This window comes from Pseudophryne corroboree, chromosome 3 (genome assembly GCF_028390025.1).
Source record: "Pseudophryne corroboree isolate aPseCor3 chromosome 3, aPseCor3.hap2, whole genome shotgun sequence".
NCBI classification, from domain to species: Eukaryota; Metazoa; Chordata; class Amphibia; order Anura; family Myobatrachidae; genus Pseudophryne; species Pseudophryne corroboree.
The window spans coordinates 112,284,085-112,293,562 of record NC_086446.1 but is presented as its reverse complement, the minus strand read 5'-3'; the positions used below and the strand labels follow the sequence as shown (position 1 = coordinate 112,293,562).

The 9,478-nt window shown below is 40.9% G+C and overlaps 33 non-coding genes and 9 pseudogenes across 33 annotated transcripts; all 42 read right to left on the bottom strand.

Annotated features, from left to right (window-relative positions):
- Window positions 1-57: 57 nt before the first annotated feature.
- LOC135070825 (5S ribosomal RNA) lies at window positions 58-176 on the bottom strand. Its single transcript, XR_010256976.1, has one exon. It is a non-coding gene; the product is annotated as a 5S ribosomal RNA (ribosomal RNA).
- Window positions 177-283: 107 nt separating this feature from the next.
- LOC134900306 (5S ribosomal RNA) lies at window positions 284-402 on the bottom strand. The gene has a single exon (XR_010173820.1). It is a non-coding gene; the product is annotated as a 5S ribosomal RNA (ribosomal RNA).
- A 107-nt stretch (window positions 403-509) lies between these two features.
- LOC135061564 (5S ribosomal RNA) lies at window positions 510-628 on the bottom strand. The gene has a single exon (XR_010247942.1). It is a non-coding gene; the product is annotated as a 5S ribosomal RNA (ribosomal RNA).
- Window positions 629-735: 107 nt separating this feature from the next.
- Window positions 736-854, bottom strand: LOC134886775 (5S ribosomal RNA). The gene has a single exon (XR_010170850.1). It is a non-coding gene; the product is annotated as a 5S ribosomal RNA (ribosomal RNA).
- A 107-nt stretch (window positions 855-961) lies between these two features.
- On the bottom strand, window positions 962-1,080 carry LOC134892091 (5S ribosomal RNA). The gene has a single exon (XR_010171531.1). It is a non-coding gene; the product is annotated as a 5S ribosomal RNA (ribosomal RNA).
- Window positions 1,081-1,187: 107 nt separating this feature from the next.
- LOC135063437 (5S ribosomal RNA) lies at window positions 1,188-1,306 on the bottom strand. Its single transcript, XR_010249769.1, has one exon. It is a non-coding gene; the product is annotated as a 5S ribosomal RNA (ribosomal RNA).
- Window positions 1,307-1,413: 107 nt separating this feature from the next.
- On the bottom strand, window positions 1,414-1,532 carry LOC134890250 (5S ribosomal RNA; annotated as a pseudogene).
- A 107-nt stretch (window positions 1,533-1,639) lies between these two features.
- Window positions 1,640-1,758, bottom strand: LOC134901627 (5S ribosomal RNA). Its single transcript, XR_010175114.1, has one exon. It is a non-coding gene; the product is annotated as a 5S ribosomal RNA (ribosomal RNA).
- A 107-nt stretch (window positions 1,759-1,865) lies between these two features.
- LOC134890249 (5S ribosomal RNA) lies at window positions 1,866-1,984 on the bottom strand (annotated as a pseudogene).
- Window positions 1,985-2,091: 107 nt separating this feature from the next.
- LOC134900294 (5S ribosomal RNA) lies at window positions 2,092-2,210 on the bottom strand. The gene has a single exon (XR_010173809.1). It is a non-coding gene; the product is annotated as a 5S ribosomal RNA (ribosomal RNA).
- Window positions 2,211-2,317: 107 nt separating this feature from the next.
- LOC134894940 (5S ribosomal RNA) lies at window positions 2,318-2,436 on the bottom strand (annotated as a pseudogene).
- Window positions 2,437-2,543: 107 nt separating this feature from the next.
- LOC134891974 (5S ribosomal RNA) lies at window positions 2,544-2,662 on the bottom strand. The gene has a single exon (XR_010171519.1). It is a non-coding gene; the product is annotated as a 5S ribosomal RNA (ribosomal RNA).
- A 107-nt stretch (window positions 2,663-2,769) lies between these two features.
- Window positions 2,770-2,888, bottom strand: LOC135069074 (5S ribosomal RNA). The gene has a single exon (XR_010255265.1). It is a non-coding gene; the product is annotated as a 5S ribosomal RNA (ribosomal RNA).
- Window positions 2,889-2,995: 107 nt separating this feature from the next.
- LOC134886774 (5S ribosomal RNA) lies at window positions 2,996-3,114 on the bottom strand. The gene has a single exon (XR_010170849.1). It is a non-coding gene; the product is annotated as a 5S ribosomal RNA (ribosomal RNA).
- Window positions 3,115-3,221: 107 nt separating this feature from the next.
- LOC135062909 (5S ribosomal RNA) lies at window positions 3,222-3,340 on the bottom strand. Its single transcript, XR_010249252.1, has one exon. It is a non-coding gene; the product is annotated as a 5S ribosomal RNA (ribosomal RNA).
- A 107-nt stretch (window positions 3,341-3,447) lies between these two features.
- LOC135060406 (5S ribosomal RNA) lies at window positions 3,448-3,566 on the bottom strand. Its single transcript, XR_010246800.1, has one exon. It is a non-coding gene; the product is annotated as a 5S ribosomal RNA (ribosomal RNA).
- A 107-nt stretch (window positions 3,567-3,673) lies between these two features.
- Window positions 3,674-3,792, bottom strand: LOC134886309 (5S ribosomal RNA). The gene has a single exon (XR_010170396.1). It is a non-coding gene; the product is annotated as a 5S ribosomal RNA (ribosomal RNA).
- Window positions 3,793-3,900: 108 nt separating this feature from the next.
- Window positions 3,901-4,019, bottom strand: LOC134900282 (5S ribosomal RNA). The gene has a single exon (XR_010173798.1). It is a non-coding gene; the product is annotated as a 5S ribosomal RNA (ribosomal RNA).
- Window positions 4,020-4,126: 107 nt separating this feature from the next.
- Window positions 4,127-4,245, bottom strand: LOC134889172 (5S ribosomal RNA; annotated as a pseudogene).
- Window positions 4,246-4,352: 107 nt separating this feature from the next.
- LOC135060395 (5S ribosomal RNA) lies at window positions 4,353-4,471 on the bottom strand. The gene has a single exon (XR_010246789.1). It is a non-coding gene; the product is annotated as a 5S ribosomal RNA (ribosomal RNA).
- Window positions 4,472-4,578: 107 nt separating this feature from the next.
- On the bottom strand, window positions 4,579-4,697 carry LOC134892069 (5S ribosomal RNA; annotated as a pseudogene).
- Window positions 4,698-4,804: 107 nt separating this feature from the next.
- LOC134900270 (5S ribosomal RNA) lies at window positions 4,805-4,923 on the bottom strand. Its single transcript, XR_010173787.1, has one exon. It is a non-coding gene; the product is annotated as a 5S ribosomal RNA (ribosomal RNA).
- A 107-nt stretch (window positions 4,924-5,030) lies between these two features.
- On the bottom strand, window positions 5,031-5,149 carry LOC135063524 (5S ribosomal RNA). Its single transcript, XR_010249852.1, has one exon. It is a non-coding gene; the product is annotated as a 5S ribosomal RNA (ribosomal RNA).
- Window positions 5,150-5,256: 107 nt separating this feature from the next.
- On the bottom strand, window positions 5,257-5,375 carry LOC134886773 (5S ribosomal RNA). The gene has a single exon (XR_010170848.1). It is a non-coding gene; the product is annotated as a 5S ribosomal RNA (ribosomal RNA).
- A 107-nt stretch (window positions 5,376-5,482) lies between these two features.
- Window positions 5,483-5,601, bottom strand: LOC135070636 (5S ribosomal RNA). Its single transcript, XR_010256792.1, has one exon. It is a non-coding gene; the product is annotated as a 5S ribosomal RNA (ribosomal RNA).
- Window positions 5,602-5,708: 107 nt separating this feature from the next.
- Window positions 5,709-5,827, bottom strand: LOC134900259 (5S ribosomal RNA). Its single transcript, XR_010173776.1, has one exon. It is a non-coding gene; the product is annotated as a 5S ribosomal RNA (ribosomal RNA).
- A 107-nt stretch (window positions 5,828-5,934) lies between these two features.
- On the bottom strand, window positions 5,935-6,053 carry LOC135069628 (5S ribosomal RNA). The gene has a single exon (XR_010255806.1). It is a non-coding gene; the product is annotated as a 5S ribosomal RNA (ribosomal RNA).
- Window positions 6,054-6,160: 107 nt separating this feature from the next.
- LOC134887483 (5S ribosomal RNA) lies at window positions 6,161-6,279 on the bottom strand (annotated as a pseudogene).
- A 108-nt stretch (window positions 6,280-6,387) lies between these two features.
- LOC135065837 (5S ribosomal RNA) lies at window positions 6,388-6,506 on the bottom strand. Its single transcript, XR_010252107.1, has one exon. It is a non-coding gene; the product is annotated as a 5S ribosomal RNA (ribosomal RNA).
- A 107-nt stretch (window positions 6,507-6,613) lies between these two features.
- LOC135068734 (5S ribosomal RNA) lies at window positions 6,614-6,732 on the bottom strand. Its single transcript, XR_010254927.1, has one exon. It is a non-coding gene; the product is annotated as a 5S ribosomal RNA (ribosomal RNA).
- A 107-nt stretch (window positions 6,733-6,839) lies between these two features.
- Window positions 6,840-6,958, bottom strand: LOC135061836 (5S ribosomal RNA). The gene has a single exon (XR_010248204.1). It is a non-coding gene; the product is annotated as a 5S ribosomal RNA (ribosomal RNA).
- A 107-nt stretch (window positions 6,959-7,065) lies between these two features.
- LOC135065605 (5S ribosomal RNA) lies at window positions 7,066-7,184 on the bottom strand. Its single transcript, XR_010251882.1, has one exon. It is a non-coding gene; the product is annotated as a 5S ribosomal RNA (ribosomal RNA).
- A 107-nt stretch (window positions 7,185-7,291) lies between these two features.
- LOC135063326 (5S ribosomal RNA) lies at window positions 7,292-7,410 on the bottom strand. The gene has a single exon (XR_010249660.1). It is a non-coding gene; the product is annotated as a 5S ribosomal RNA (ribosomal RNA).
- Window positions 7,411-7,517: 107 nt separating this feature from the next.
- On the bottom strand, window positions 7,518-7,636 carry LOC134884946 (5S ribosomal RNA). Its single transcript, XR_010169077.1, has one exon. It is a non-coding gene; the product is annotated as a 5S ribosomal RNA (ribosomal RNA).
- A 107-nt stretch (window positions 7,637-7,743) lies between these two features.
- On the bottom strand, window positions 7,744-7,862 carry LOC135066277 (5S ribosomal RNA). Its single transcript, XR_010252529.1, has one exon. It is a non-coding gene; the product is annotated as a 5S ribosomal RNA (ribosomal RNA).
- A 107-nt stretch (window positions 7,863-7,969) lies between these two features.
- Window positions 7,970-8,088, bottom strand: LOC134893736 (5S ribosomal RNA; annotated as a pseudogene).
- A 107-nt stretch (window positions 8,089-8,195) lies between these two features.
- On the bottom strand, window positions 8,196-8,314 carry LOC135068269 (5S ribosomal RNA). The gene has a single exon (XR_010254473.1). It is a non-coding gene; the product is annotated as a 5S ribosomal RNA (ribosomal RNA).
- A 107-nt stretch (window positions 8,315-8,421) lies between these two features.
- Window positions 8,422-8,540, bottom strand: LOC134886462 (5S ribosomal RNA). Its single transcript, XR_010170544.1, has one exon. It is a non-coding gene; the product is annotated as a 5S ribosomal RNA (ribosomal RNA).
- A 107-nt stretch (window positions 8,541-8,647) lies between these two features.
- On the bottom strand, window positions 8,648-8,766 carry LOC134884944 (5S ribosomal RNA). The gene has a single exon (XR_010169075.1). It is a non-coding gene; the product is annotated as a 5S ribosomal RNA (ribosomal RNA).
- A 107-nt stretch (window positions 8,767-8,873) lies between these two features.
- LOC135066013 (5S ribosomal RNA) lies at window positions 8,874-8,992 on the bottom strand. Its single transcript, XR_010252275.1, has one exon. It is a non-coding gene; the product is annotated as a 5S ribosomal RNA (ribosomal RNA).
- A 107-nt stretch (window positions 8,993-9,099) lies between these two features.
- Window positions 9,100-9,218, bottom strand: LOC134887224 (5S ribosomal RNA; annotated as a pseudogene).
- A 107-nt stretch (window positions 9,219-9,325) lies between these two features.
- Window positions 9,326-9,444, bottom strand: LOC134889321 (5S ribosomal RNA; annotated as a pseudogene).
- Window positions 9,445-9,478: the final 34 nt, after the last annotated feature.

Genomic DNA, 9,478 nt, shown 5'->3' with positions numbered 1-9,478 from the left:
AAATGAATACGTTTTAAAATGGAATGCATCAACAGAACGGTGTTGGCAGTATAAAAATATCTACAGCACCTTGTATTCCCAGGTGGTCTCCCATCCAAGTACTAACCAGGCCCAACACTGCTTAGATTCCAAGATCAGATGAGATTGGGCGTATCCAGTGTGGTGTTGCTGTAGATGAACTTTCTGGTTTCTGTTAGAACTTTTCTACTTCTAACTACTGGTTCATAAATGAATACGTTTTAAAATGGAATGCATCAACAGAATGGTGTTGGTAGTATAAAAATATCTACAGCACCTCGTATTCCCAGGTGGTCTCCCATCCAAGTACTAACCAGGCCCAACACTGCTTAGCTTCCAAGATCAGATGAGATTGGGCGTATTCAGTGTGGTGTGGCTGTAGATGAGCTTTATGGTTTCTGTTAGAACTTTTCTACTTCTAACTACTGGTTCATAAATGAATACGTTTTAAAATGGAATGCATCAACAGAACGGTGTTGGCAGTATAAAAATATCTACAGCACCTTGTATTCCCAGGTGATCTCCCATCCAAGTACTAACCAGGCCCAACACTGCTTAGCTTCCAAGATCAGATGAGATTGGGCGTATCCAGTGTGGTGTGGCTGTAGATTAGCTTTGTGGTTTTTGTTTGAACTTTTCTACTTCTAACTACTGGTTCATAAATGAATACATTTGAAAATGGAATGCATCAACAGAACGGTGTTGGCAGTATAAAAATATCTACAGCACCTTGTATTCCCAGGTGGTCTCCCATCCAAGTACTAACCAGGCCCAACACTGCTTAGCTAACAAGATCAGATGAGATTGGGCGTATCCAGTGTGGTGTTGCTGTAGATGAACTTTCTGGTTTCTGTTAGAACTTTTCTACTTCTAACTACTGGTTCATAAATGAATACGTTTTAAAATGGAATGCATCAACAGAACGGTGTTGGTAGTATAAAAATATCTACAGCACCTTGTATTCCCAGGTGGTCTCCCATCCAAGTACTAACCAGGCCCAACACTGCTTAACTTCCAAGATCAGATGAGATTGGGCGTATTCAGTGTGGTGTGGCTGTAGATGAGCTTTGTGGTTTCTGTTAGAACTTTTCTACTTCTAACTACTGGTTCATAAATGAATACGTTTGAAAATGGAATGCATCAACAGAACGGTGTTGGCAGTATAAAAATATCTACAGCACCTTGTATTTCCAGGTGGTCTCCCATCCAAGTACTAACCAGGCCCAACACTGCTTAGCTTCCAAGATCAGATGAGATTGGGCGTATTCAGTGTGGTGTGGCTGTAGATTAGCTTTGTGGTTTCTGTTTGAACTTTTCTACTTCTAACTACTGGTTCATAAATGAATACATTTGAAAATGGAATGCATCAACAGAACGGTGTTGGCAGTATAAAAATATCTACAGCACCTTGTATTCCCAGGTGGTCTCCCATCCAAGTACTAACCAGGCCCAACACTGCTTAGCTAACAAGATCAGATGAGATTGGGCGTATCCAGTGTAGTGTTGCTGTAGATGAACTTTCTGGTTTCTTTTAGAACTTTTCTACTTCTAACTACTGGTTCATAAATGAATACGTTTTAAAATGGAATGCATCAACAGAATGGTGTTGGTAGTATAAAAATATCTACAGCACCTCGTATTCCCAGGTGGTCTCCCATCCAAGTACTAACCAGGCCCAACACTGCTTAACTTCCAAGATCAGATGAGATTGGGCGTATTCAGTGTGGTGTGGCTGTAGATGAGCTTTATGGTTTCTGTTAGAACTTTTCTACTTCTAACTACTGGTTCATAAATGAATACGTTTGAAAATGGAATGCATCAACAGAACGGTGTTGGCAGTATAAAAATATCTACAGCACCTTGTATTCCCAGGTGGTCTCCCATCCAAGTACTAACCAGGCCCAACACTGCTTAGCTAACAAGATCAGATGAGATTGGGCGTATCCAGTGTAGTGTTGCTGTAGATGAACTTTCTGGTTTCTGTTAGAACTTTTCTACTTCTAACTACTGGTTCATAAATGAATACGTTTTAAAATGGAATGCATCAACAGAATGGTGTTGGTAGTATAAAAATATCTACAGCACCTCGTATTCCCAGGTGGTCTCCCATCCAAGTACTAACCAGGCCCAACACTGCTTAGCTTCCAAGATCAGATGAGATTGGGCGTATTCAGTGTGGTGTGGCTGTAGATGAGCTTTATGGTTTCTGTTAGAACTTTTCTACTTCTAACTACTGGTTCATAAATGAATACGTTTGAAAATGGAATGCATCAACAGAACGGTGTTGGCAGTATAAAAATATCTACAGCAAATTGTATTCCCAGGTGGTCTCCCATCCAAGTACTAACCAGGCCCAACACTGCTTAGCTAACAAGATCAGATGAGATTGGGCGTATCCAGTGTGGTGTTGCTGTAGATGAACTTTCTGGTTTCTGTTAGAACTTTTCTACTTCTAACTACTGGTTCATAAATGAATACGTTTTAAAAGTGAATGCATCAACAGAACGGTGTTGGTAGTATAAAAATATCTACAGCACCTTGTATTCCCAGGTGGTCTCCCATCCAAGTACTAACCAGGCCCAACACTGCTTAACTTCCAAGATCAGATGAGATTGGGCGTATTCAGTGTGGTGTGGCTGTAGATGAGCTTTGTGGTTTCTGTTAGAACTTTTCTACTTCTAACTACTGGTTCATAAATGAATACGTTTGAAAATGGAATGCATCAACAGAACGGTGTTGGCAGTATAAAAATATCTACAGCACCTTGTATTCCCAGGTGGTCTCCCATACAAGTACTAACCAGGCCCAACACTGCTTAGCTTCCAAGATCAGATGAGATTGGGCGTAACCAGTGTGGTGTTGCTGTAGATGAACTTTCTGGTTTCTGTTAGAACTTTTCTACTTCTAACTACTGGTTCATAAATGAATACGTTTTAAAATGGAATGCATCAACAGAACGGTGTTGGCAGTATAAAAATATCTACAGCACCTTGTATTCCCAGGTGGTCTCCCATCCAAGTACTAACCAGGCCCAACACTGCTTAGCTAACAAGATCAGATGAGATTGGGCGTATCCAGTGTGGTGTTGCTGTAGATGAACTTTCTGGTTTCTGTTAGAACTTTTCTACTTCTAACTACTGGTTCATAAATGAATACGTTTTAAAATGGAATGCATCAACAGAATGGTGTTGGTAGTATAAAAATATCTACAGCACCTCGTATTCCCAGGTGGTCTCCCATCCAAGTACTAACCAGGTCCAACACTGCTTAGCTTCCAAGATCAGATGAGATTGGGCGTATCCAGTGTGGTGTTGCTGTAGATGAACTTTCTGGTTTCTGTTAGAACTTTTCTACTTCTAACTACTGGTTCATAAATGAATACGTTTTAAAATGGAATGCATCAACAGAACGGTGTTGGCAGTATAAAAATATCTACAGCACCTTGTATTCCCAGGTGGTCTCCCATCCAAGTACTAACCAGGCCCAACACTGCTTAGCTTCCAAGATCAGATGAGATTGGGCGTATTCAGTGTGGTGTGGCTGTAGATTAGCTTTGTGGTTTCTGTTTGAACTTTTCTACTTCTAACTACTGGTTCATAAATGAATACATTTGAAAATGGAATGCATCAACAGAACGGTGTTGGCATTATAAAAATATCTACAGCACCTTGTATTCCCAGGTGGTCTCCCATCCAAGTACTATCCAGGCCCAACACTGCTTAGCTAACAAGATCAGATGAGATTGGGCGCATCCAGTGTGGTGTTGCTGTAGATGAACTTTCTGGTTTCTGTTAGAACTTTTCTACTTCTAACTACTGGTTCATAAATGAATACGTTTTAAAATGGAATGCATCAACAGAATGGTGTTGGTAGTATAAAAAATATCTACAGCACCTCGTATTCCCAGGTGGTCTCCCATCCAAGTACTAACCAGGCCCAACACTGCTTAGCTTCCAAGATCAGATGAGATTGGGCGTATTCAGTGTGGTGTGGCTGTAGATGAGCTTTATGGTTTCTGTTAGAACTTTTCTACTTCTAACTACTGGTTCATAAATGAATACGTTTGAAAATGGAATGCATCAACAGAACGGTGTTGGCAGTATAAAAATATCTACAGCACCTTGTATTCCCAGGTGGTCTCCCATCCAAGTACTAACCAAGCCCAACACTGCTTAGCTAACAAGATCAGATGAGATTGGGCGTATCCAGTGTGGTGTTGCTGTAGATGAACTTTCTGGTTTCTGTTAGAACTTTTCTACTTCTAACTACTGGTTCATAAATGAATACGTTTTAAAATGGAATGCATCAACAGAACGGTGTTGGCAGTATAAAAATATCTACAGCACCTTGTATTCCCAGGTGGTCTCCCATCCAAGTACTAACCAGGCCCAACACTGCTTAGCTTCCAAGATCAGATGAGATTGGGCGTATTCAGTGTGGTGTGGCTGTAGATTAGCTTTGTGGTTTCTGTTTGAACTTTTCTACTTCTAACTACTGGTTCATAAATGAATACATTTGAAAATGGAATGCATCAACAGAACGGTGTTGGCAGTATAAAAATATCTACAGCACTTTGTATTCCCAGGTGGTCTCCCATCCAAGTACTAACCAGGCCCAACACTGCTTAGCTAACAAGATCAGATGAGATTGGGCGTATCCAGTGTGGTGTTGCTGTAGATGAACTTTCTGGTTTCTGTTAGAACTTTTCTACTTCTAACTACTGGTTCATAAATGAATACATTTTAAAATGGAATGCATCAACAGAATGGTGTTGGTAGTATAAAAATATCTACAGCACCTCGTATTCCCAGGTGGTCTCCCATCCAAGTACTAACCAGGCCCAACACTGCTTAGCTTCCAAGATCAGATGAGATTGGGCGTATTCAGTGTGGTGTGGCTGTAGATGAGCTTTATGGTTTCTGTTATAACTTTTCTACTTCTAACTACCGGTTCATAAATGAATACGTTTGAAAATGGAATGCATCAACAGAACGGTGTTGGCAGTATAAAAATATCTACAGCACCTTGTATTCCCAGGTGGTCTCCCATCCAAGTACTAACCAGGCCCAACACTGCTTAGCTTCCAAGATCAGATGAGATTGGGCGTATCCAGTGTGGTGTTGCTGTAAATGAACTTTCTGGTTTCTGTTAGAACTTTTCTACTTCTAACTACTGGTTCATAAATGAATACGTTTTAAAATGGAATGCATCAACAGAACGGTGTTGGCAGTATAAAAATATCTACAGCACCTTGTATTCCCAGGTGGTCTCCCATCCAAGTACTAACCAGGCCCAACACTGCTTAGCTAACAAGATCAGATGAGATTGGGCGTATCCAGTGTGGTGTTGCTGTAGATGAACTTTCTGGTTTCTGTTAGAACTTTTCTACTTCTAACTACTGGTTCATAAATGAATACGTTTTAAAATGGAATGCATCAACAGAATGGTGTTGGTAGTATAAAAATATCTACAGCACCTCGTATTCCCAGGTGGTCTCCCATCCAAGTACTAACCAGGCCCAACACTGCTTAACTTCCAAGATCAGATGACATTGGGCGTATCCAGTGTGGTGTTGCTGTAGATGAACTTTCTGGTTTCTGTTAGAACTTTTCTACTTCTAACTACTGGTTCATAAATGAATACGTTTTAAAATGGAATGCATCAACAGAATGGTGTTGGTAGTATAAAAATATCTACAGCACCTCGTATTCCCAGGTGGTCTCCCATCCAAGTACTAACCAGGCCCAACACTGCTTAGCTTCCAAGATCAGATGAGATTGGGCGTATTCAGTGTGGTGTGGCTGTAGATGAGCTTTATGGTTTCTGTTAGAACTTTTCTACTTCTAACTACTGGTTCATAAATGAATACGTTTGAAAATGGAATGCATCAACAGAACGGTGTTGGCAGTATAAAAATATCTACAGCACCTTGTATTCCCAGGTGGTCTCCCATCCAAGTACTAACCAGGCCCAACACTGCTTAGCTAACAAGATCAGATGAGATTGGGCGTATTCAGTGTGGTGTGGCTGTAGATTAGCTTTGTGGTTTCTGTTTGAACTTTTCTACTTCTAACTACTGGTTCATAAATGAATACATTTGAAAATGGAATGCATCAACAGAACGGTGTTGGCAGTATAAAAATATCTACAGCACCTTGTATTCCCAGGTGGTCTCCCATCCAAGTACTATCCAGGCCCAACACTGCTTAGCTAACAAGATCAGATGAGATTGGGCGTATCCAGTGTGGTGTTGCTGTAGATGAACTTTCTGGTTTCTGTTAGAACTTTTCTACTTCTAACTACTGGTTCATAAATGAATACGTTTTAAAATGGAATGCATCAACAGAATGGTGTTGGTAGTATAAAAAATATCTACAGCACCTCGTATTCCCAGGTGGTCTCCCATCCAAGTACTAACCAGGCCCAACACTGCTTAGCGTCCAAGATCAGATGAGATTGGGCGTATTCAGTGTGATGTGGCTGTAGATGAGCTTTATGGTTTCTGTTAGAACTTTTCTACTTCTAACTACTGGTTCATAAATGAATACGTTTGAAAATGGAATGCATCAACAGAACGGTGTTGGCAGTATAAAAATATCTTCAGCACCTTGTATTCCCAGGTGGTCTCCCATCCAAGTACTAACCAGGCCCAACACTGCTTAGCTTCCAAGATCAGATGAGATTGGGCGTATCCAGTGTGGTGTAGCTGTAGATTAGCTTTGTGGTTTTTGTTTGAACTTTTCTACTTCTAACTACTGGTTCATAAATGAATACGTTTGAAAATGGAATGCATCAACAGAATGGTGTTGGTAGTATAAAAATATCTACAGCACCTCGTATTCCCAGGTGGTCTCCCATCCAAGTACAAAACAGGCCCAACACTGCTTAGCTTCCAAGATCAGATGAGATTGGGCGTATTCAGTGTGGTGTGGCTGTAGATGAGCTTTATGGTTTCTGTTAGAACTTTTCTACTTCTAACTACCGGTTCATAAATGAATACGTTTGAAAATGGAATGCATCAACAGAACGGTGTTGGCAGTATAAAAACATCTACAGCACCTTGTATTCCCAGGTGGTCTCCCATTCAAGTACTAACCAGGCCCAACACTGCTTAGCTTCCAAGATCAGATGAGATTGGGCGTATCCAGTATGGTGTGGCTGTAGATGAGCTTCGTGGTTTCTGTTTGAACTTTTCTACTTCTAACTACTGGTTCATAAATGAATACATTTGAAAATTGAATGCATCTACAGAACTGTGTTGGCAGTATAAAAATATCTACAGCACCTTGTATTCCCAGGTGGTCTCCCATCCAAGTACTAACCAGGCCCAACACTGCTTAGCTTCCAAGATCAGATGAGATTGGGCGTATCCAGTGTGGTGTGGCTGTAGATGAGCTTTGTGGTTTCTGTTAGAACTTTTCTACTTCTAACTACTGGTTCATTAATGAATACGTTTGAAAATGGAATGCATCAACAGAACGGTGTTGGCAGTATAAAAATATCTACAGCACCTTGTATTCCCAGGTGGTCTCCCATCCAAGTACTAACCAGGCCCAACATTGCTTAGCTTCCAAGATCAGATGAGATTGGTCGTATCCAGTGTGGTGTGGCTGTAGATGAAGTTTGTGGTTTCTGTTAGAACTTTTCTACTTCTAACTACTGGTTCATAAATGAATACGTTTGAAAATGGAATGCATCAACAGAATGGTGTTGGCAGTATAAAAATATCTACAGCACATTGAATTCCCAGGTGGTCTCCCATCCAAGTACTAACCAGGCCCAACACTGCTTAGCTTCCAAGATCAGATGAGATTGGGCGTATCCAGTGTGGTGTGGCTGTAGATGAGCTTTGTGGTTTCTGTTAGAACTTTTCTACTTCTAACTACTGGTTCATAAATGAATACGTTTGAAAATGGAATGCATCAACAGAACGGTGTTGGCAGTATAAAAATATCTACAGCACCTTGTATTACCGGGTGGTCTCGCATCCAAGTACTAACCAGGCCCAACACTGCTTAGCTTCCAAGATCAGATGAGATTGGGCGTATCCAGTGTGGTGTTGCTGTAGATGAACTTTCTGGTTTCTGTTAGAACTTTTCTACCTCTAACTACTGGTTCATAAATGAATACGTTTTAAAATGGAATGCATCAACAGAACGGTGTTGGCAGTATAAAAATATCTACAGCACCTTGTATTCCCAGGTGGTCTCCTATCCAAGTACTAACCAGGCCCAACACTGCTTAGCTTCCAAGATCAGATGAGATTGGGCGAATCCAGTGTGGTGTGGCTGTAGATGAGCTTTGTGGTTTCTGTTAGAACTTTTCTACTTCTAACTACTGGTTCATAAATGAATACGTTTTAAAATGGAATGCATCAACAGAACGGTGTTGGCAGTATAAAAATATCTACAGCACCTTGTATTCCCAGGTGGTCTCCTATCCAAGTACTAACCAGGCCCAACACTGCTTAGCTTCCAAGATCAGATGAGATTGGGCGAATCCAGTGTGATGTGGCTGTAGATGAGCTTTGTGGTTTCTGTTAGAACTTTTCTACTTCTAACTACTGGTTCATTAATGAATACGTTTGAAAATGGAATGCATCAACAGAACGGTGTTGGTAGTATAAAAATATCTACAGCACCTTGTATTCCCAGGTGGTCTCCCATCCAAGTACTAACCAGGCCCAACATTGCTTAGCTTCCAAGATCAGATGAGATTGGTCGTATCCAGTGTGGTGTGGCTGTAGATGAACTTTGTGGTTTCTGTTAGAACTTTTCTACTTCTAACTACTGGTTCATAAATGAATACGTTTTAAAATGGAATGCATCAACAGAATGGTGTTGGCAGTATAAAAATATCTACAGCACCTTGAATTCCCAGGTGGTCTCCCATCCAAGTACTAACCAGGCCCAACACTGCTTAGCTTCAAAGATCAGATGAGATTGGGCGTATCCAGTGTGGTGTGGCTGTAGATGAGCTTTGTGGTTTCTGTTAGAACTTTTCTACTTCTAACTACTGGTTCATAAATGAATACGTTTGAAAATGGAATGCATCAACAGAACGATGTTGGCAGTATAAAAATATCTACAGCACCTTGTATTACCGGGTGGTCTCCCATCCAAGTACTAACCAGGCCCAACACTGCTTAGCTTCCAAGATCAGATGAGATTGGGCGTATCCAGTGTGGTGTTGCTGTAGATGAACTTTCTGGTTTCTGTTAGAACTTTTCTACTTCTAACTACTGGTTCATAAATGAATACGTTTTAAAATGGAATGCATCAACAGAACGGTGTTGGCAGTATAAAAATATCTACAGCACCTTGTATTCCCAGGTGGTCTCCTATCCAAGTACTAACCAGGCCCAACACTGCTTAGCTTACAAGATCAGATGAGATTGGGCGAATCCAGTGTGGTGTGGCTGTAGATGAGCTTTGTGGTTTCTGTTAGAACTTTTCTACTT